Genomic DNA, 20135 nt, shown 5'->3' with positions numbered 1-20135 from the left:
CTGAGGCAAACAGTTAAGTGACTTGCCCAAGGTCACAGAGGTAGTGTCAGAGGCTAGATTTGAACTCAGGAAGAGGAGTCTTCTAGACCTGGCACTCTCTATTCACTGTGCTGCCCCTAGCTCTCTCAGATCTCTAAGAAAAGTCTTAAGAGATCATTCATAGTCAAACTCCCTCATTTTATACAAAACTGATCCAAAAGGTTAAGTAACTTGACCAAGGTCACATATGTAATAAACAAGAAAAGCTAGGATTTAAAAAAAAAAGACAACCACTCCTAGCTAATCTGACTTCAAATCTAATGCACTTTATACCATGCTCCCTCTGTCAAACAAGTATATTTATTTTCTCTTCTCTAATACTCTAACAAAAATAAAGCAAATTCTTTCCTTCTGGAGATAGCAAAGAGTTGGAAAAAATAGCATGGATTCTTAAGTCCATATATTTCCCAAGGGCCTCGAGCCTCCCCCCCAAATATTTAAATGTTTCCACAGGCAAGAAAAAATAAGCTTATACTGTCTTATACTCTAATAAAGTGTCAAATTTAAATTTATTAAAGAGATATAACTAGAAAATTGTAGGTTTCTTAGATGAGGAATAGCATGAATTAGTTTCCCCACACAAGTCACTGGTAACACATGAATTTCTTTCAAGGAGCAAAAAGCCTCCCAAACTGGGCACTGAGACAATCGAGGCTTCTCTGTTTTCCAATATATCAACCTGCAAAACAGGGCAAATAGAATTTCATGAAACTTGGTGCCAATGGGATTATAGCAAAAAGAAAATTGGTTGGAATTGGAAGATGATTGATGCAGCAGTATTAAGAGAAGGGACACAGATCAACTGAAACTAGCAACTGCTTCAGACAAAAAGTAGAAATATCTAAAAAGAGATAACTGGAAAAGTAGGAAACAGCTAATGTTAGCACACACCCTTTGAATATAACTCTTAACATCATTCATGGAGTTCCCTGCAACTGCTAAAATCACAAGCCTAGATGTTACCTCAAAAAAATCCTGGCAAGGAAAGGGAGTTAAGTTATTCCAAATGGAGTTTTAAAATTGCCTTTATAATATTCCTTTCCACCCCCTTTTGGGATAGTTTCTATTATTTCCTACGGCAACTTTATTTGGAGATTGAGATAAATAGGTAATAGAAATAATTATAGTAGCTCTGATTTACATATCACTTTGAAGGATTTAAGTTCCTCTCACAATAGTCTGATGACATAGTTGATACAAATACTATCCAGATTTTATACCATGAAGAAATTAAGCCCTTGAGAACTAACTACATGGCTAATAAGCAGCTAGAGGACAGGGACTCAAGCTCAGGTCTGCTGATTCTAAGTCCAGTGCTTTTTCCACTACCTTACTCTGTCTCTATTCGTCTCCTCTTTGAGGAAAAGAAATTATTGAATATTTGTTTTATGAATCTAGCTAACTTAATCAAATTTTTCAGAAGGGCTGTTTCACCAAGAAATGACATTTAAGTTCTTTAATAAATGCTTTGCCCACTGAGAAGCAAGGACACCAAATTTCAGTTTACAAAAACAAAAGCTAAAATCAGCAAAGACCTGAAAAACAGCATAAATCTTACAAAAGTTTATAGTTGACTTTACAAGGGTCAGTTTGATAATTAAATTCATAATCATAACCACTGAGGATGATGAACCATTAAAGACTGTTATTCCAAATAGATTAAAAAATATACTTTCTGAACCAACTGGTACACAAATAGACTCAACATCAAGTTTGTTAATTACTGTGGAAATTATGACAATTATGACCTAGAAAAAAATGTCAAATTCTACAAAATTTCTCAACTTGGAAACCTTAAAATTAATGTATCATATATACTGTTAAACAACTACTCACATGTATTTAGCACTTTACAAAGAACAGATGAAAGAGAGCTGTGGACTTAAAGAACACTGAATTAATTATCTAAGAACTGAAGACGCTTGATCCTAGATTTTGAAACAAAAGCCCTGGTGAAGTAACATTTACTGAATGCATATCCACAATTAAAGATATAGAAATATCTCTGCTACTAATTCCATCAAAATATTGAGACAAATAAGGCTTAATTTCCCATTATTACAAAAAATGGTGTGTGGACTCTAATACAAAGTGTCCTTGGATACAACCATCTCTACACTAAAAATAAATGAATAAATGAAAGAATTTCAAATGCCAATGATTTTCAAAGTAGCACCAGTTTGAGTACTGAATATTAGGAGATAACTAAAGTTGTATAAAAGTCATTTCTCTTTGGCCTTGCACTTCAGAAGACCAATTTTTACTTCCATGAAGTCAAGCTAGATGCAAAGGTTGAAAATTTAAGGAGGTAAATTTAGGCTTGATATAAAGAAAAACTACCTAACAATTAAAGCAGTCAAAACAAAATAGATTAAATTCCCTTGTTGGAAGTTTACAAGCAGGAGGGATGTATTTACATTTATCAAAATTTTACTGGGAATTCTTTTGGGGGGATGGGACAGAACAGCCTCTGGTGTTCCTTTCTCTGAAATTTATGATTCTATGATTTGTTTTCCTATTCCATTTCCCCTACTTAGGCAAAACTTTGACCCCATAACATGTCACATTAATGTTTCACTGGCCACCATACTAGAATTCTTCAACTCTAAGCTTCTGTGTGTCTGGATATAGTCATCAATTCTGTGATCTGATTCCTCCACTGTTCTCCACGAGAAGAAACTTAAGCTATTGGACCTAACTTTTTTTTTCCTCTTTGGTGAGGCAACTGGGGTTAAGTGACTTGCCTAGAGTCACACACTAGTGAGTGTTTTGTGTCTGAGGCCGCATCTGAACTCAGGTCCTTCTGACTCCAGGGCCAGTGCTCTATCCACCGTGCCATCTAGCTGTCTCACAAACTCATTTTTAAGACCTCTGAATATCCAGGACCTCATAAAAATAAGGAGTAGAATTAGCTCAAAACATCAAAGAACAGTGTGAAGTTATGCACATTTTCATAAGACTATTGACAATAAGTTGCCAAATGGTGATAATGAACCTAATCTTTGCTTTAGTGTTTTTATTTTCTTTCATTGATATGATGGTAATAATTTCTTAAACAGACCAAAAAGAACCATTTCTTATACAATTATGTGCCAAGGCAAAGGTTGATAGCATATAATCATATCTAGCATTTAAGTACTGAAAAATTATTTACAAATATTATCTCATTTGATCCTCATAACAACTCTGGGAAGTAGATGCTATTATTATTCCCATACTATAGATGAAAAAAACTGACACAGAAAGGATTAAGTGACTTGCCCAATATCATACGGTGTGTGAGGATGCATTCAAACTCAGGGCTTCCTGACTCCAAAGCCAGTGTTTTATCCACTGTACTGCCTAGTTACCATTTAAGTTGTACAAGTGTAACTGTGGACATTGAGTGAAAAAAGTTTTATGTGATCTCCAATGCCGGCTTTGAAGGTTACATGAAGGCAGGTCTTTCTCTGTAACTTCCACAAAGCTAAGATTACTGTCAGCACCCATCCCACTATACATTCTTCCATATCAATCCTGAGCCCTAATCATTTATGACTGTCTTTTGAGTTAACTAAAGGATCCAAAAAAGTTACCACTGTAAACCTCAACTCTCCTACAGCCAGATGGATAGATATACAAAACTTTCAAGAAAGCTGACAGATCCTACTATTCATTACATGATAGTAGCACTGACATGAAAAAGCAAGAAAGTCTTCTGTATTAAAAACTTGAAAGGGATTAATGAAAAAAATGTGGGAAGAAAGGGGATCTAGCAGTACTAGATCTCAAACTATATTACAAATCTGTAATCATCAAAAACAATTTGGTACAAGGGAAGAAATAAGAGAAATTGATCAATGGAACAGATTAGGTACACAGTATAAGCAGAATGAGTTGCAGTAACTTAGTATTTGATGAACAGAAACATCCCAGCTATTGGGACAAGAACTCACTATCTGACAAAAACTGTTGAGAAAACTTGAAAGTAATCTAGTAGAAAGTAGGTATAGATCAACATCTCATACCATATACCAAATAAGTTCTAAAGGAGTACATGATTTTAACATAAGTGGTGACATCATAAGCAAATCAGAGTAATGTGGAAGAAATTCCCTGTCAGATCTATGGATAGGGGAAGAACTCATAACCAAACAAGACATAAAGACCTAGGACATTGGGGAGGAGGGGAAATCACTACTGCAAGTTTCTGATAAAGGTCTCATTTCTAAGGTATCTAGGCAACTGAGTCAAATTTATAAGAATAAGATCCATCCCCCAACTGATAAATGGTCAAAGATATTAATAGGAAGTTTTTGAGGAAGAAATCCAAGCTATTAATAGCCATGGGAAAAAAAAGCTATACATCACTAATAATTAGGGAAATGCAAATGAAAACAACTAAGTTTTATTTCACACCTATCATCAGACTGGCAAAGTTAAAAAAAAATGGAGGGAGGGGAATGATCTTTTTTCCCTCCCTCTCAGTTAAAGAGAGTATAGATTTTAAGAGGCAGGGTTAGCAAAGGTGCTGCCAATAAATAAATAAATAAATGTTTTGAAAGGAATGCTAATTTTAAAAACTGCACAGAACAAGAAGCTTAGATGAAGAGTTATGAAAGTAACATGGAAAATTTAACAGAAACTTTTAAAACAAGGACAAAATGGTGTGAAATGGAGATTTACAGTTTTAACCCAATTTTCTAATTCTTATGGGAGTCCCTTATCTACTAAATCACATTCTCTGATAAACAGGCATGTAAACATCCTTATAGAACACAAGAAGTGGAAGAGAAACTGTTAAGGTGGGAATACTTCACTTTAGGGAATGGTGACATAACAAAGGGCAATCTAGTGAAGAACATGCAGTCATTGACACTGAAGTAGAATTACAATTGCTATCTTAGTTTGAGAGCACATTATTTATTCTGTTTGGACTATTCTAATATCACAGATGGCTGGGGGAACATATTTGCCACTGTTGATTCATGATTTGACTTATTCCATGAGATGGCTTAAGATTTTAATAGATATTCCACAAAAATAAATGAAACTCATTATTAAAATTCCTAAGGAAAGCATTACCCACCACCTGAATTTCTTAAGAACCAATATGACAAACTAAATTGGCTAACTATGATTATATAACACATTAAAAATCTTTCCAATGACCAGAGTCCTTTTTCTATCATAAAAATACTCTTGGACTTCAGATTCATCTGTAAAATTGGGAGGCTCACTGGACTCTAAGATGTCTTCTGGTTCTAAATCTAGGATTCTAATTGCTTATATTTACATGGCACTTTATATGGTAATTTATATGAACTGTCTCATTTGATCCACATATCAACCCTATGAATTCAAGTATTATCCCCATTCAGAAAATAAAACTGAATTTCAGAAAGGGTCAACTGACTTGTCCAAGATCACACAGTAGCTAGTAAGAAGCACGGCAAAGACTTCAACTCAAAGTTTTCTGAGGTGAATTACTTTTTCCCACAACTTGATACTATAAAAAAAGACAGTAAGTGCTTCATGGGAAGCACTTACTAACCTTTACTGCTCTCAAACTCAAAATGTAAAAATACTGAAATGTTTATTTAATATAAACCTTATTTCTTCCACCAAGTTTCCCCCCTACCACAATGGATACCAATTTGAGCAAGACACATGGCATCCTTAGGAACAAAAATGTAGAGATATGGTCTGGATAAAACAGGTAGATTTACAGATAGGCAGAACTATCAAAGTCAGATACAGATTTAATTCTAAGTCATAAGAAACCTAGAAAGCCATCTAGTTTAACAACCACTCAATGCAGGAAATCCCTTCTAAAACACTTCTGGACAAATAATTACTCATTTTGTCTTTGAACACTTCCAGTGACAGTTTCCTGTAATTCCAATCAGTCAATAAACATTTATTAAGCACCTCTGATGTTAACCATCCCTGTGACTACAGGAACTATATGAATGGTCTGGTAGTTTTGTACTTGCATGTCAACTTAGGCACAGTGCCGGGCGGATAAACACTTAATATAATAAATGCATTTATTAATTCATTTAGGGCACTCATTTCTCAAAAACACCCCCCCCAAAAACCAGCCAATTTTGATGAGTTTTAATTGTTAGAATATTCTTAAACTTTGAACTGAAATCTGTTACACATCACCGATCTTCTCTTCTGATTAAATATCTTCACATTCACTAGTTATTCTCATTTTATTATTTTGTCATACTTAATCAGTTGTTTACTGTCCAGGCTCCATTTGATCAATGTGATACTAATACACACAGTAGAATAACCTCCCATATTTAAGTTACTATAATTCTATGAATACAGAAACAATTCAGTACCTCTTTTGATGCTACTCCACATGATTTTGAACCTGTGACTCAACAAGACTTTTTTCCTCCCACTATTTTTGTGTATATATAGATGGCCTTATCTACTAATGATATGAAACTACTTGATCTGTGTTTTGTCCTACCTTGCAACTTTGACAAAGCATCTAGCAAGGTATCTTGTAGGGTAGGTGATTTAATAACTTTTTCAAAAACTCAATATAAAAAAAAAGTTTAAAAGATCCTGAGAAAAAGCATTCATTCAGTACCCACATTTCCAACAACCATTAATTAAAAGAGGCATAAAACTACTGAGTCTTGCAGAATCTAGCATAACTTTTTAAACAAAAACTTATCTTGAAAGAACTAAAAGTTGCATGAACTGCTCATAAGTGTTCAAAGTCACTGGATAAAAAAAAGTCATATGTAGAGGGTCACAGTCTGAGCATTACTCAATAATTAGGGGCCAATTACTCTCACAAGAAAAAGATTTTTTTTTTCTTTACCAATCAAGTATTTGCAAATATTCACTTAGGATTGTGTGAATGTATCATGTAAAAGTAAGGCCTTGAGTTAGGCTTTAAGATGACTCTGCTATCTAAAAGATAGCGTTTGTGCAAAATTTTACAGCATACAAAATTTTTTAAGAAATACTTTCATTTCATTCTCAACAATAACTATGTGACTGATAAGATCAGAGAGTGACTTGCCAAAGGTCATATGCAGGGAACAATTCAGGTGTGGGTTGGATTAGACAGCCTTTGAGGTCACTTCGTATTTTAACACTGAAAATTTTACAGCTAAAGGCATCAAATTGGCCAATGCAGGAAGACAGTTATTTGTCTTCCCCACGAACTCTGAATGATTCATAATATCATGGATTTAGAAATGGAGAGAACCTTAGAAATCCCTCTTTTCTACCTCTCTAATTTTAATAATGAGGAAATTCAGACCCTGACTGAAAATTAGTCCCTCCACATCCTTTCCTCTCATTCCTCTTAATTCTCTGCAGTCAAGCCTCCAATCTACTCAATTGAATCTGCTCTCCCCCAATTTAACACCCCTTTCTCAATCCTTGTCCTTCTTGACTTTTCTATAGCCTTTGATCATCAAGCAGTCCTTCTTACGCTGATTATTCTTTACTCTCTAGGTTTTCATGGCGCTGCTCTTCTCTTGCTGAGTCTTTGTCCTGGCTGTAGTAAACATGAGCATCAGCCAAGGCCCTGTACTAGGTTCTCTTCCTCTATACTAGGTTCTCTTCCTCTATACTAGGTTCTCTTCCTCTATACTATGCTTGGTAATCATCAATGCTCATAGATTCAACTATCAGTTCTATGCAGATGATTCTCTAATTTATCCACTCTAACTTCTCTCCAGACTTTCAGTCTTATATCTCTCCAAATGCCTTGTTGGACATCTCAAATGGAATGTCTCATACTCATCTTAAATTCAACATATTATCTTTTAGTCCAATCCTTCCTCCCAGTTCCCTATTAAATCTGTCATGGGCACCACCATTCTCCCAGTCACTGGCTTTCCACCAATTATCTCCAAACAGGCCACTCCAAAATCTATTATGTCTACGACTGCAACATTTCTCTTATATGTCTTCTGTTTGGCTTTTAAAGCCCTTTGTGACCTTGCTCCTGTCTTTTCAGTCTTTCTTTACCTTGCTCATCCTCACAAACTGTAATCCAGTGACACACTTTGCAGGAGACACTCATCTGTTCCCTCCATGCCTAGACTCACTGGCTATTACCTCCTCGATACCTTGAATGTTCTGCATATCTCCCCTCCTTTCTTCCCTGGCTGTCTTCAAATCTCAGCTAAATTCTCACCTTGTACAAAAAGCCTTTCCTGGTCTCCCTTAATTCTAGTGCCTTCCCTCTTGATTACCTCTCATTTGTCCCGTATATATTTTGCTTGCACATAGCTGTTTCTCCTATTAGATTGTGGACTATTTTTTTTTGGCCTTTCTTTGTATCCTCAGTCCTTAATACAGTGCCTGTCACAACAATAAGTACATGCTTTTGCATCTGTCAAAGCACGTTCCTCCCAAACATGTATTAAGTACTTACTACATGCCTGGCAATATTAACCACTGCAGATACAAAGAAATTCCTATATTACTCCAAGGATATGCCCAAATTTCCAATGAGGAAACAAATACTATTGATTATAATAATTACTACTGGACTGACCTACCCTCTTAGGTCTTTTCCAACTCTAAAATCATATGGCTATTTACTTGTCTTTTTAAAAGAATACAAATAAGTATATACACACACAACCTTAAATGACAGCACTACTTTCCAGCATCTTTTCCAACGCACACACTGATCTTTATAGGACTGCTTTAGTAATGCAGTCCTAGTATACTATCTGAATATACTACATTTTATACAGTATATTTAGTATACTATCTGAATATACTACAGCAGAATAATCCCTTATAAGTTATAAAGGCAATAAAAATCAAGCTGCTCCTTAACCCAACAGTGAAAAGGACAAGGTTAGGCTTCTACCTCCTGAACATTTTTAAAATCCATATTAATACAGAAAAAGTAGTGAACATAGCTTGTTAATGGATTCAGGTAACAAGCCTGCAGGTTAATTTAGGATTTATGAGAAGCATCTAGGGGTAGCTAGGTGGCATAGTGGATAGAGCACCAGCCCTGAAGTCAGGAGGACCTGAGTTCAAATCCGGCCTCAGACCAAACACTTGACACTTACTAGCTCTGTGGCCCTGGGCAAGTCACTTAACCCCAATTGCCTTTAAAAAAAAAAAAAAAAAGAGAGAGAGACAGAAACATCTAGGTATCTGTTTCTGAGAAGGATTACCAATCAGTGGAAGCATGGAGAGCCTGAACTTAAAATGTGGGACGGTTAGAGTACTTGCAATACCTCCCAGCCTTAAGTCTCTTCCCTTTCTAATGTGTTCTCATGGTGCAGCTAGAGGCGCAGTAGAAAGAGCACCGGCCCTGAAGTCAGGAGGACCTGAGTTCAAATCCAGACTCAGACCAAACACTTGACACCTACCAGCTTGTGTGACTCTGGCCAAGTCACTTAACCCCAACTGCCTAAAAATAAATAAATGAAATAAAAAATCTAGTATGTTCTCACCATACTGATACATCTAAAGCACAGGTCTAACCAAGCCATGACCTCTGGGATCAAATACAAAAAAACCATTTGGCCTTTAAAGCCTTTCAAATCTGGCTCCAACCTACTTTTCTAGGCTTATATGTCATTCTCCTTTCAAGAATACTTCTTTCCAGTCAAACTGACCTCCATTCTGTTCCTCATACACCATATTCCATCTCCTGTCTCTTTTGCACAAGCCTGTTGCCACATGTATGCAATGCACCCCACTCCTCCTCCCACCTCTTTGCCTCCCTAGTTATATATATATAAAATACATACACATAAATTTTATATTTTTATAATTCAATTGACCTGCCAATATCTGCAACATGAGGCCATTTCTAATCCAAGCTGCTAGTATCTCTTCCAAAATATTGTTTTTATTTTGAATATACTTATACAGATACAAGTTGTCTATCCATATGAAACTTAACTTCCTTGAGGGTAGGGATTGATTGTCATATTTTTATGTTTAGTGCTTAGTACAAGTGACAAAATTTAGCCAGAGAGCACAGAAGCCTTCTTCTATCCTCAAGGCCACTAAGGTTTTTGACGTTAAGTTCTTTAACCCTGCCTCCCAAGTCCTAGTACTGGTCAAATTGAAGAAATGAGATACTCCCCACATACCCCAGGTCCTCATTACTCATCTTCAAAAACTATGAGCTTTCTGTTTTAAACACAATTGTTAAACTGTAAAAGATTAATAAAGTTAAGAAGACTGAGAACTGTGGACTGGGTTAGAGTACAGTTAGACAAATTTAATTGCTTATTGAACACCTGTACTCAGAATGTCGACTAATGCATGATTGCTACCTAGAAAGGTCTCCACTGGTGTGCTTCAGGGGTTCTTTATTTGGCCCCATCCTGTACAGCATTTAAAAAAATCACTACTGCAGACAAATACATAAAAGGCAGATATCAAATCTACAAATAACAAAAACTGGGAAAAGTTATCCATTGGATGACAGAACCAAGATTCAATAAAGATGAACAAGACTAACACCAAGTCAAGCCCATGGAGATAAAGTTTTAACAGGGTCAAGGTAATGAGGCTACAAAACAAAATTATCCAACTATGGCCTAAAAACAATTTAGTTTAATGGAAATTTTTTTTTTTAATTTAAGTTAACCATAAGTTTGAGGAACCAAAAGTGCAGTGCTCATGCTAAAAATAAATAAACAAATGAAAATAAAGGGCACTTTCAGGCTGCAAATTGAATAGAAAAGGCCACATCAAGGGAAGATATGTGTACTCTGTACTAATCGGAATATATATATGGAATTTCATTTTGACATCACAATTTAAGAGAGACACTGACTTGCAACCTGGTAAGTCCAATAAGAATCCGGTTAATAAAAATATTGGGAACCGTGTCAAAATGGAAATGACTGAAAACAAACTGGAGATTCTTATCTAAGCCTGAAGACTTTAGGAAGGCCATGATACCTGTCTTCAAAAACTTGAAATACTGTCATGTAAGTGACAGAATAATTAAATTTAATACCCACAGTGACACTGGGAAAAAACTAAGACCAAGTTATAGATAAAATTTTCAGTTCAATTGAGGAAATTATATAACTACAATAAAATGGGCTGCCTCCTAAAGTACAGAGCTCACTATTCACGAAAAAGTAGGATCATCAACTATTTTGAAGTGTTGTATAAGATTCTTTTCAGTAGAAGTGGGGCTAAAAATGGTCTCTAACATAACTCTCCAACCATAAGACGATAATTTTATGAAAAATTTATGTTACAATCCATCAGAATTTCTAAAGACAGGAGAATCTATAATGGATGCTCTTTAATTGTATCCTGTTATTAAAATTAAAAACGCTGTTGCCATATGTTGAATGCCTAAACTAAAAACAAATATTGGACCTAAAACACAAGTATAGTCATTTACTTTTGACAAAGTATAAAAAAAAAATCTGCTAAAGTTTTTAAAATCTTTTAAAGTTAGAAAGGTTCAGGCTGTTCTTTGAAACTGACACACACAAATTAAATTCTTGAAACAGAAAGAGGCCCTAAGCAAAAGAACTTTAAGTTACTTTGCATTAAAAATTACTCTTCTGAAAATATAAGCTTTTGTAATTCATGTTTACTCACCAAAAACCATCTAAATGGTTTATCAAAACTATTATTCATTTGTAAAATATTTCAAGTTATAAGCCATTCTGACTTTTAAAATATGGGTGCAGCTAGGTGGGCCAGTGGATAGAGCACTGGCCCTGCAGTCGGGACCTAAGTTCAAATCCAGCCTCAGACACATAATACTCACTAGCTGTGTGACTCTGGGCAAGTCACTTAACCCCAACTACCTCACCCCCTCCCAAAATATATATATATATACATACACACACACACACACACACACACACACACACACACACACACACACACACACACCGAGAAGACATTTTTATTTTGCTGACTTTCATTTTTACAATTCTTTCTACATTCAAATAAGAAAACCAGGAACACCTTTAAAAGTCTTTAGATAAGTGACAACAGCACAAATGAGCAAAAATCTGCTTAGCATGGTATAATGAGGCATACTAAACTCAGAATTTGGTCACCTGGGCTAATTATCATTCTTAATATTTTCATTTATATAACACTTGAAAAGCACTTTGCATTTTATCCTCACAACAATCCTGAGGTCAGGCAGGTGTCATTATGCCCATTTTACAGCTAAGGAAACTGGGTGAAAAAAATTAAGACGATAAGACAATATAGCTCGTCTGATTCAAACTCAGGTTTTCCTGACTCCAAGTCCAGCACTCTATAAACTACAATATCTATCTGCCTCAGTTCCTTTGCATTGCTACTTAGCAAGAAATTTATACGTGAGCCTCAGTTTTCTCAATTGTAAAATGGGAATAATACTTGAACTTACTATGACAGGGTCACTGGAGAGGAAAATCTCTATTAAAGTGAGCTATTTCATCATCCTATCTCATTGTTTTCTAACATGAAGCTAATCCATTATGATTGATAGTTTAAAAAGCCTGTATTTGTTTTATGTTTCGGGGGGTAACTTTAGTAACTGAGTGGAATGTGAGACAAGGGAGAGAGAGTCAAGAACGATCTAGTTGTGAATCTGGAATACTGAAAGGATGGTGATACACCTGACAGAAATAGGGAAATTAGGAAGAGGGGTTAAGTTTTTGGAGAGAGGTAATGAGTTCTATTTCAGAAATTCCTACTAGATAAGGGCAGCTGAGGTGGTGCAGTGGATAGTGTGCTGGGCCTACAGTCAGAAACACCCATCTTCCTGAGTTCAAATCCAGCCTCAGACACTTACTAGCTGTGTGACCCTGTTTGCCTCAGTTTCCTTATCTGTAAAATGAGCTGGAGGAGGAAATGGCAAACCACTCCAGTATCTTTGCCAAGAAGACCCCAAATGGGGTCAAGAGTCAGAAATGACTGAAAAACAACTGAAAACAACTAGATGTCTGCCAGACATCCACTTGATATTTGTCTAACAGGCAGTTATTAATGCAACAACAGGAGTGACTAGGGCTAGTTAAGCCAATATGCATTTATTAAGCTTTCAGGATAAATGGTGGCAATAGAAAGAAAGGAAAAAACCACTGTCCCTGATTAAACTCACATTCTAATGAGGATGACATGTAAACAACTATGTACATACAAGTTATATGCAGGGTAATTTGGAGATAATCTTAGAGGGAAGGACTGGTAAAGGCTTCCTGCAGAAGGTGGAAATTTAGCTGAGACCTGAAGGAAATCATGGAAGATGGGAGGTGGAGACAAGGAGGGAAAACACTGCAGAAATGCAAAAAAGTTGGTGAAATTGTAGGAGTTAAAAGATGCAGTGTCTTGTGCAAGGCTCAACAGGAAGGCCAGCATCACTGGATTGTAGGGTCAGGTTATGAGGGGTTTTAAAAGCCAAACAGAAGATTTTATATTTGATCCTAGAGAAATTAGGGAGCCACTGGAGTTTGAGTTGGGGAGTGTAGGGGGGAGAGGGAGTGTCACATGGTTAAACTTACACTTTAGAGATCATTTTGGCAGCTGAGTGGAGGATGGGTGGGCTGTATCATCTTGAGATTTCAAGCTGGGAGACCAACCAAAAAGCTACTGCAATAGTCCAGGCATGAGGTGATGAGGGCCTGTACCAGAGTGGTGGCAGTGCCAGGAGAGAAAAGGGACAAATAGGAGACATTTTGAAGATAGATGTAAAGATTTGGGAGTTACCTTTTTGGAGATAATAAATGAACTCAAAAAGCTGGTAAAGTCACTGAGATAGAGAAAAGGGATGGCTAGGACAGAGCCTTAGGCTACACCCACAGAGAAGAGAATATATATGATGATCCAGCAGAAGAGACTGAGAAGAACAGTAAGGAAGATAGCAGGTACAGGTAAAAGCAGTCAGAGGGGATAGTAAGTAGTTAACAGTGTCAAATCCTGTAAAGGTCAAAAATATGAGGATTGAGATATGGATACTGAATTTGGCAATTAAGAGATCACTGTTAACTTGGAGAAAGCAGTTTCAGTTCAAGTGGCCAGGTCTGAAGAAAATACATTGCAAGAAACTGAGAAGTAACTGAAGAGGTTCATTCCCATAGGGCCTAAGAGGACAAAAAAAAAAAGATAAAACTCCCTGCCCTCATGAGGGTATATTCTACGAAGGGCACACATATACATTACATATACAAAATGAATGAATTTGGGTAGTTGGGGAAGGCACAGAAATAGAGAGGTCTCATGTAGGAGGTCAGGTTTGCACTTAGCTGTTTAAGGAAACTAGAAACACTGAAAGGTGAGCTAGCAGAGTATTCCAGGCAAGTGGGAAAGCCTGTGCAAAGGCAAGGGATGTTATGTGTGAGAACAGCACAAAGGCCAGTTTGGCTGGATATCAGCAAGTGAAGGGAAATAACATAAAAGGCTGGAAAGGGTAGGTTGGAGTCAGGTTGTGAAAGACTTTAAAATTGGAAGAAGTTTGTATTTGATCTTAAGAGTAATAGCCACTGAAGTTTCTTGAAAAAGGGCTTTAGGAGAATCACATTGGCAGGTACACGAAGGTAACAGTCCATAATAAAAAATAGTTCTATCAACTAACATTGGAGAAGAGAGAGACTTGAGGCATACAGACAAATTAAGAGGCCACTGCAACAGTCTAGACCTCATCTAGTATGGTGGGTATGCAAGAGAAGAGAGGATAAAAGATGTAATACAGCTTAACATCAATCTGGGTTTAACATTTCTGTAAAAAATATCTTTTTATGCTAGTAAATAAAAAGTTTTTCTCTCTCCATGCTTTTCTAAAGCTAACCTGACTCAACTGTCAGTACCAACAACACTAGTCAGAAATGGAAAGTATTATGACTCAGAAAACCAACATATTAAGTGTCAGATTCCTAAGTAACATAGTTAATGTACACTCAGATGAACTTTCATTATGTTACTCTTTTCATAATGTGACAAGTATCCATATATTGGAAGTAGATTAGTCATAAGGCAGTTAGTCTTAGAGAATTTTAAAGTCATGCCTAAGAACACTATTCTTTAGCAACTATGCTACATACCCTGTCTTCCACAAATATATTAAAGTCATCATTTGCAGTCACCCAACTGATGCACTTGCAACTCAATGCTCAACTGTTAAGAAATAATCTGACTTTTGAATAAGTCTTTAGAAATAAATTTTTACACTAGAAAACTATAAACTAGTGAAGGAGGAATGGAAAAGGGTTAACAGAATGTAACTACAAAAGCTACTTCAGAGATAAAGGGGCAATATTTTCAAGTAGAGGGGAAAAAACTGAAAGGTGGGGTATTGTTATAGTAAACAAGCAAAAAGGGGAGATTCTGAAAAGGAAGGGGTCTTGATCAGTGAAATGAATAGGCTATTAAGTGTTAATGAGGCAGAAAGAAAGGATTAAGGCAAGATAAAGTTGAAGAAATCGTTTTTTTTAAAGACTTGTTAAATACTTATTTCGCCTAGAACTAAACTTGGAATTTAGAGATAGTTAACTGCTTCAGAGAAAAAGCTCAGAAAGGAATGTTGTCAGATCTGGAATTTATTTTAAAAAGTATGTTACTTTGAATCAATCAAGTGGAAATACACTCATATTTAAGGTCTTCCTCCTTCTAAAACACAAATCTGTTTTCCAAGTCATCTTCACAGAACAACTAATTCTGAAGGCAAATTAAATAAAACTTCTCACTAAATATCAAACTACAGTTCATATTTACTATAGATTATACAATAACCATAAATTTTTTGATTCATTAGCTCATCAAATCTTAAAGTTGATCACCAACCTCAATCCTGTGTCATCACAAAAAAAAAATTACTTCAATTTTTCTAAGCAAGATTTCTAAACCTTCTTTTCTGAGATCCATACGGAGCAAGAAGAGATAACTGCAGTCACACACCCCTAAAACACCACCTTAATTATCATAGGCTAGAAAAGAAAATCCACTTTTATACAGGAGTTGGAGCTCACCCTATTGTTTCTTTTTGGAGAAAGTCATCCACTGTCACAGCTTTAAAAACAAACAAACAAACAAACAAAACCTGGGATCTTTCCGGTGCCATAGAAAGAGAAACCCTCCTCTTTTTTTCCTCCTCCTACTCCCTTTCGGCACTACCCCATCTGGAATCTGGACCCCCGCTCGCAGCCCGTGCACTGCACAGCCTCAACTGAGGAAGAACCCACGCGGAAATCCGGCCGGTTTCGGGAAATCAGCAAAGCGGGGATTTCGGGAAATCAAAAACCCATCCCGGCTGAACATCGCGGCACACATCCCATTGTCTGCCGGCCCCAGCTCGAAGTCCGGCACGCTGTCCCTTTGTAAGGAGGCTCCAGCTCGGCCCAGCGCCCTGGCTCCGGGGCCGAGGCCAGGGATGCTCGTGTGGGCCCTCCTCTCCTCACCCCCGGGGTGCCTCCCGGCGGCGCCCCCGGCTCCCGGCTCCCACCTCCCCCCAAGGCGCTGCAGGGCCTCGGGGGAGGAAAGACACCAACGCCCTCCTCCCACTTGGGCGGCATGTCCCCGGCGGAAGTAGGATCGGTCCCGGCTCCGCGAGAAGAGGCTTTTCTTTCTCTTTCTCTTTTTTCGGCCGGCTTGGATCCTTAACCCCGTCCCTCCCACACACTCTCGAAGGGACGCTCCCCCACGAAAGGAGACGCCCGCCCACCTCCGGGGACGAGCAGCCCCCCACCCAGCCGAGACGGGCCCGGGCCCGGGCCTCACTCACCCTGCGGGCCACATGGGGGGGTGGCGCCCGCTTCCCGCTCTGCCGGTCCGCGGAGGCCTCGACCACGGCCTAGGAGGAGGGCGAGGCGAGGGGAGACACGGACCCCACGCCGCACCGCCCCCCCATCCCCGGAGCCCCCCGCCCCGGCCCAGGGCGAGCTCCTGCCCCTTCCCTCCCCTCCTGTCCGGCAGGGCCCCCTCCCCCGTCGCGGCGCAAGCTCCTTACCGGCCGGTGTGGGTGGGTGGAGAACGCGGGTGTGTGCGTGTGTGTGCGTGTGTGTGTCTAAGTGTCGCGCCCGCGTCCGCAAAGGAGTCTCCGCCCGGCTCCGGTCCGGGAGGGAGAAGGGTCTGGGGAAGGGCTGAGGGGGAAAGGGGGGAGGTGGGTGGCGGGCCACTGAGCCAGGAAACCAGAGGCCGCCCTCAGACAAACCGACCCAGCACGGCCGCCGCTTCCAGTAAAGGAGAGCGAGAGAGCTAGAGACGGGCAAGATGGCGGACAGCCAGCCCGGACGTGCTACGTCATCGCGCTGACGCACGTAAGGCGAGTCTCTCTTTCTCCCTCTCCCTCTAGTCCCACGCCTCCCTCCGGCGGAACCCTGAGAACGGGAGGGTCACGTGGGGACGCGGCGGGTGGAGAGCGGGCCGAGATGTGCCGTCTCCTGGGAGGTATCTGCGAGCGCAGGCGAGCGTTTCCCGGCACCGCGGCGGGCGGCGTGCTCCTGCCCCTCGGCGCCCGGCGCCCTTGCGGGGGTGCCCAGAGGGGCGCGGCCCAGGACCCAAGGCTCGCTCTGGTTCGGGGGCGGGCACCCTGCGGAGACTAAAGGTCTTTGGGCACCGTCCCGCTTGAAGAACGTGTGTGCTCAGGGCCGGGGAAGGCGTGCGTGCACTCCAAGACGTCGTGTTACCTACCCAAAGAACAGTTTGCATCAGGCATCACGGTTTTCGGATGCATTAAAACACACAAAGCGTGATTTCAGGCCATTGGCAGCTTTGAAGCATCGGAGGTGTGAGTTGTCCCAGTTGTATGTACGCAGGCCCTTCAAAAGTGTTGTCCATGAGTACGTGTGCACCCCAGATATGCATCTTACTAACCTATGCCCCTTCACCTAGCAGTCCATTTTTCCGTTTTTAGTGTGTCCCGCTTGCGTAATTCGTGATTTTACAGTAATAATTTAAGAGTTACAAAGATGCAAACAATTCCAAACAGCAGATAATTTAAAAATCACTTATATTTGGCTTAAGAATGTACGAAGGTCCTCTGATTGACCTTTTTTTTTTTAAATTACATTTTTACTTCATGTAATTTGCATCCCCTGAACACACACTAAATTTACTGACAGAGGAGTTAGATCTGGTAGGTGTCAGGGGAGCCTAGTATTACAAATCTATGGCAAATGATCTCAGAAAATAAGAGCTGGAAGGGACCTCAGATATCATCTCATCTAAGGCATACCTGAATAGGAGTTACCTATATGACAGCCCCTGTGAGTGATATATGTAACATCCCCTTAATAAAAGGATTTGTTCTGTAAAACTTGAACTCGGTGAAAAGACTGAGGCCAAGGACCTAGAAAAGCACATGTGACCTCGAGGACACAGGTTCCCCACCCGATTCTGGCCTCTGCTTGAAGACCTCCAGAAATCATCATACCACATATAACCCCCCCCCCCCACAATAGACAATGTTGTTTGTCCTTCCTTGTATGAAGAGGACCAGTGACATCGTGAGGGTAATGTCTTGACTTGTAAGTGACTTGGTTTTAGGTGAGGTAGAGCTGTGTCATCAGCTTCACTCTGCCAGTCATTGAAGTCCAGTGGTAAGACAAAAGTCTAGATCAAGGCTTCTTAAACTTCTTCCATTCTGAGACCCCTCCAGTGCTTCTTAAACTGCTGCTTATCATACTGATGAAACCCACAGTTTAAGAAGCACTGGTGTAGATGACTAGGGATGGCCCAAGATGCAGTGGGTGACCTTGTTCTTTCTAAACTAGGTCTTTCCCAGGTCTCAGTTTGACTGAGCAAGACCATTCCTTGAGTAAGAGCTAGGTTAAGAATTGAGACAAAAGATGACCCAATTTACCATCACAAAACTATCAGTTTGAGAGGGAAAGACCCTTAGAGTTTCTGGCCAAAATAGAAAACAATTGTTACTTACACTCATTCTAAGCCATCAAAACCTAAATAATGAACCAGAGAGGCTTCCATGTTACTGACCATTCAATGTGAGCCAGTGGTTTGGGTTTAAAGGCACCTCAAGTAGCTCTATTTGAAACACAATGGACTTTTTTAAAGCCTGTTTTTTCAGACCTATATTTCAAGAAACCATAAATGAAAACTGTAGGACAAAAAGTAAATTGTCCAACTGCCTTGAAAAGCTACACTGGAGAGAGTTAGTTTTGGAGTTTAATATGGACACTTCCCACAGAAGAAGTGCTTTGACAGTCACTGTGATTCTTTAATCTTTGCTTCTAAGGACCCATAAGCTCATCTGTGTCATCAACTTTTTTTTTCCTTTTTTTTCTTTTTTTAGGCAATTGGAGTTAAGTGACTTGCCCAGGGTCACACAGCTAGTAAGTGTCAAGTGTTTGTGTGTCATCTATTAAGAAACTGAGTCATCCAGATAGAAAGGATACCTGAACAGGACTTGGCCACAGAGTTGAGATCCCTCCTTAAAACAGTCTGAGTCTACTCCATCTTTCAAAGACAAAATCGTCAGAGACCTAGCCATCACTTCTCCCCATAAGTCCTTTCCAAAGGGTATTATCATCTTTGTGCTATTCTTGTACATCCCATTGATTTTTAAAAAGGCACAGTTTCAGAGGAAACTGGGAAGACCTTTGTAAACTAATGCAGAATGAAATGAACAGCTACAAGAACCATTTATAACAAAACATTTTTAGAGAAACAACATTATAGAGAAAAAAAATTTGAAAGACTTTAGAACTGTGATCAACACAATGACAAAACAAGTCTGAAAGATTGAAGATGAAACATTGCACTCACCTTCCAGGAAGATAAATCCATTTTGGGGCATATCTAATATCAATAATCAATAGTCTACCAAAATTTTTAAAAAGTAAAAAAAAGTGGGTCATTGAAGCATTTTTAAGGTGCATAGAATGTCAATAGGAAACATGGACAAACAGGATAGAAAATGTTGAATTTCTTATCTACTTAGATGGAAAAGCAAACAGTTCATAATGTAGATTGCAGCTTCATCCACAATCCCATTTTCTCTTCTACCTTGTGTATGAAAATGTGTCTCTTATTAGCTATATGTTAAGTTCAGAATTAAAAACAGCAACAATGGATAAGGTCAAACTATGCTTAGTCATAACTAGTTCCAGATAGTAAGGTTGCTCCCAATCAAGCATTTCAAGAGTTTATTTTCAGCCAAAAACCAG

At 38.9% G+C, this 20135-nt stretch overlaps 1 protein-coding gene across 7 annotated transcripts in view; it reads right to left on the bottom strand.

Annotated features, from left to right (window-relative positions):
- PRRC2C (proline rich coiled-coil 2C) overlaps positions 1-17215 on the bottom strand; it is a 97552-nt gene extending 80337 nt beyond the window's left edge. For 4 of the 7 annotated variants that reach the window (XM_027868577.1, XM_027868579.1, XM_027868581.1 and 1 more), the window contains exon 1: positions 16958-17215. The gene's annotated coding sequence lies outside the window, so the exon portion shown is untranslated. Of the gene's footprint in view, positions 1-16732; positions 16752-16957 lie in introns of those variants that run through there. The other 3 variants (XM_027868582.1, XM_027868583.1, XM_027868578.1) reach the window with 2 other exon arrangements.
- Between the last annotated feature and the right edge of the window lie 2920 nt (positions 17216-20135).

The sequence above is a fragment of the Vombatus ursinus genome, unplaced genomic scaffold (assembly GCF_900497805.2).
Source record: "Vombatus ursinus unplaced genomic scaffold, bare-nosed wombat genome assembly UNPS02014789.1, whole genome shotgun sequence".
Classification (NCBI taxonomy): Eukaryota; Metazoa; Chordata; class Mammalia; order Diprotodontia; family Vombatidae; genus Vombatus; species Vombatus ursinus.
This window is presented reverse-complemented; position numbering and strand designations above follow the sequence as displayed.